Below are 4,558 nucleotides of genomic sequence, written 5' to 3' on the forward strand. Positions count from 1 at the left end.
AGTTGGTTTTCTTGCATCCTTATTTTCTTACTTGCTTTGTTTTCTTGTTTGTTTGCTTACCCACTTTTCTTTCGCTTTTGCTTCTACTTCTGCTTTTGTTTATGTTTGTTTGCTTGTTTCGTTTGTAGGTTAGTTTCACATGAAACCATGTATGACTCTTGAAACAAGCTGGGTAGAATACAAGAGGCCTTGTAAAACTATCACTACTTGGTTGTCTGTCATCCTGCCCCTTTATGAAGAAATTGTTACTTTTAGTCCATGATATGTCGATGGAAAATATGTATTGTTTGAAGTGAACCTTGGTGAAAACACAACGCTTGTGTGCTAGCTTGTGTCACCTACTCTAGTCGGTTTCTTTTGGGTTAACCCTTGTCAACTCAGTTAAGTAGGGTAAGGTGAGGGGGGAAAACTTTAACAGGCATGTCAGAGGTATAATAAACTACTTCTCTGCTGGAACAACCTCTTCTTCTCTCAATAATTCAGGATCCCTCTTCCGCCTCTGAAATGAATAAGTGTTATGCACAATTATGAAAAGATGAAAAAAGTGAAAAGTGAAAAAAAATTGCAAAATGAAAAATGAATAAGGAAAAAGAAGAGAAAGGCTTCCTACACAAAGAGGTGATGCATGTAATTCCGCCATGGTACTGACTAGGCTCGCTGGCAGCGAAGCCATGCTTGTGTTCCTATGTGACTCCGTCGGTGTACTGTCCAAGCCTACTGGTAGCGGAGCAACAACAGAGATGAAACTAAGACTATAACGACTATAATGCTTGTGCATCAATATACCCCTCAACCCTAATTGAAACAACTGTGTTGACTTGGCTTGGAATGTGTCTCAATCGACCAAGAGCTTGGCAGATTCTACATCTTACAATCAAGCAAGTGTGGAAACCAAGATGAACTCAAAACTGAACAATACTTCCGTAGTTTTTAGACTTTATTTTCATGAACAAGGTCCATTCAGAGAGATGTAATTCTACCAATGTGTCACCGGGTGTTATAGCAGCTACAACTGTAGAAATTCTTACTATAGATTAACCTAATTATGCAATATAACTAAAGAAAAATACTTAATCTACTTCTACAATCAAACTTGCGGAAGCTTAATCGATTTGAGCAAGATCAAACAAAACACATATAACAGAGAAGAAGAATAAATACACATGAAACACAGAAGAATACTCTTGGGAAAGCCTCAGCTAAAAACCCTGCTATTTGTACTATCATACAAGTGGAAATATCTCAGGATTACACACAACTTTATCTCTCACAGCTATCCAGCTCTCAATACAATCCCTCACTGCAGCTCATAGACATAATAGACTGCTCATATGCCTTCTCCTCTGCCCCCTAAGCCTCCTATTTCCTTGTGCAGTTTTCCCTGAGTGATTCAACTGTTACCTTGTGTGACACTGATCTCACACACTGCTCCAACACACTGTAAAACTACGCAAATCTCAAGGAATGAATTCCTTCTGCATGCAAGAGATTTTCTTATAGGAAAATTCTTGCAACTGATAGTACACTATCCTTGTCTTTAATCTCAACTGGGACTTTGTCTGAACTGACATGCATGAGTTATTTATGCGAGAATCTTCAGTTATCTGGAGTACATTAGTTTCATGCATGCATGCATTAACTAAATCAACTCAGAATTAGTTCCTCGAACTATTTGGAACTAATTTAACTGGACTTAAGTCAGTTAACTGAGCTAACTAATTACAACTCAAATACAACTCATCCTTATCTCCTTAACTAAGGGATAATCTCCTTAATTTAAGGGATAACTGTTGCATGACTTCACAAAGACTTCTAGCTTGAATTTCTCCAACTAATTAACTCAAGATTAATTAATTAATTATTTTCCAAGCAGTTGGTGAGACTAAATTCGAATTTTAATTCTCAATTTTAATTCAAGGACAAATTAAAATTGGAATATTCTTGTTGCCACATTTCAACACTCCCTCTCAACAAGAAAGGGATTATCTACCACCCTGATCCTATCTCTATGGAACTCAAATTTACACTTTGACAATGCCTTAGTCAAAATGTTTGCATCTTGCTACTCGGTTGAAATATACTGCAACAATATGATCCTCCTCGCCACAAAATCTTTGAGATGATGATACTGAATGTCTATGTGCTTGGACCTGTCATGAAATACTGGATTCTCAGAGAGTTTGATACAACTCTGATTATCACAATAGATCACAGTTGGATCCATCCTCTAATCAAACAAACCAACTAGAATTTTCCGCATCCAAATGGCCTCACATGTTGCCTGACTTGCAACCATGTATTCAGCCTCTGCTGAGCTGAGTGCAACTGACCTCTGTTTCCTGCTGTACCAAGAAACTGCAGCTGACCCAAGGTTGAAAATTCCTCCTGATGTGCTCTTCCGATCTGATGGACTCCCTGCCCAATCTACATCAGTGAAGCCCTGTAGCTTCACTCCCTCTATCCATCTGTACCATAATCCATATTGAGATGTGCCTCTGAGGTATCTCAAAACATGCTTAGCTGCCTTCCAAAACATCTTGGTAGGTTGAACCATAGCTTGACTCAGCTAGTTCACCGCATAGCACAAATCTGGTCGTGTGTTCACTAAGTACATCAGTGAACCCACAAGCTGCCTATACATAGTAGCTTCTACTACTTCTCCTGAAGTAGCATCCTCCTTCCTCCAGTTACCTGCTAGAGGAGTCTGCCACGGCTTGCACTTCTCCATGTGGAATCTCTTGAGGATCTCATTGGCATAATTTCCTTGAGACACAAACACTTCCCCATCCTTCTGCCATACTTCCATGCCAAGGAAGTAGTGCATGAGACCCATGTCTTTCATCTTGAACTCTCTTACAAGGTCCTCCTTGCAAGACATGATCAACTTATCATCACCTGTTAATATCAGATCATCAACATAAAGAACAATGATCAATAGATTACCTTTCATAATGATGTGATATAGGTTTGCATCCACTTCACTCTTTGTGAAGCCCAACCCAGTGAAGTAGTTGTCGATCCTGGTGTACCAAGCACGAGGTGCTTGCTTTAGCTAGTACAAATCTCTCTTGAGTCGGCACGCATGAAACTCATGATCAAAGGTCTCAAAACCTTCTGGATGCTCTATGTACACGTCTTCCTCAATATTTCCATTGAGGAATGCAGTCTTCACATCCATTTGATAGATCTTCCAACCCATCTATGCTGATAGTGCCAACATCGATATGATAGATGAGTACCTTGCGACAGGAGAAAAGGTCTCATCATGGTCGATCCCCTCGACTTGTGAAAAGCCATGGGCAACAAATCTTGCCTTATGCTTTTCCACACTACCATCAGCAGCTTTCTTTACCTTGTAAAGCCAACGAGAACTCACAACTAACTTGTTCTCCAGTCTTGGAACCACATCTCAAACATTGTTCTGAACTATGGATTCATATTCCTCCACCATAGCATCAACCCAAGTCGGCTGCTGCACTACTTCCTCAAAGGAAGATGGCCCAATCTCAATACATTCCCCAACAAGGACCATGTATCCAGTGTACCTATCAGGTGACCTCCTCTGTCTGCACTGAGAAGATGGTTCTCCCACATTCTCTCTCGCATCCAACAACAATCTGTCAGCTTCTCTTGTGCGCTTCCGCCCATCTCTTGGAGACTCTACTTGAGTGGATGCCTCCACCCCTGGAACCTTTGCATGTAGCTATGCCACATCAGTCTGAGGCTCCTCCTACTTAGGAACCAAAAGTTCCTCCACAGCCTGTAGTTGGAGCTCCCTCTCAAGGGAAACTTGCATGGCCTTCTACTCATCAAACTTGAGATCTCTGCGAACCACTGTCCTCCGACTGGTAGGCAAGTACACCTGATAGTTGTGAGGTGTATCAGCGTACCCAAAAAGTATCCCCAACTCTACTATCGGCTCAATTTTCTTCCGGGCATCCTTGGTCACATGGAAATATACCAATGAGCGAAAGATCCTAAAGTGACCCACATCTAGTCTCTTCTCGGAGAAAGCTTCCTCTGGTGTCTTCATCCCAAGTATGTGATGCAGGCTTCTATTCTGCAAATAGACCGCTATGTTGCATGCCTCAGCCCACAAATGAAGTGGTAGGCCTTGGTCATGCAGCATCACCCGAGCTGCCCCCACAATCGTTCTGTTCTTCCTCTCGACCACCCCATTCTGCTATGGGTTATGAGGTGCCGTCAACTCCCGTTTAATTCCTTCCACTGCACAAAAGTCCTTAAACTCTTGAGAGACATACTCTCCACCATTTTCGCTTCTCAAGGCCTTGATCTTCTTACCTAAATCTTTCTCAACCAAAGCTTTCAAGTCACAAAACTTTGAGCAGGTTTGGTCCTTCTCCTGCATGAAATAAATCCAACATTTACAAGAAAAATCATAAATGAAAATCACATAATACCTTTGCTTTGCAGTGGATGCTGTCGAGAATGGTCCACACAAATCAATATGAACTTGCTCTAAGATTGCTTCAGCTTGACTGTCTCGATCATGAAAGAAAGACTTGACGTACTTTCCCAAGGTACAACCTTTGCATGT

Source organism: Pinus tabuliformis, chromosome 1_1, assembly GCF_031772625.1.
Source record: "Pinus tabuliformis cultivar Carrire ecotype Pingquan chromosome 1_1, CPIR1, whole genome shotgun sequence".
NCBI lineage: Eukaryota > Viridiplantae > Streptophyta > Pinopsida > Pinales > Pinaceae > Pinus > Pinus tabuliformis.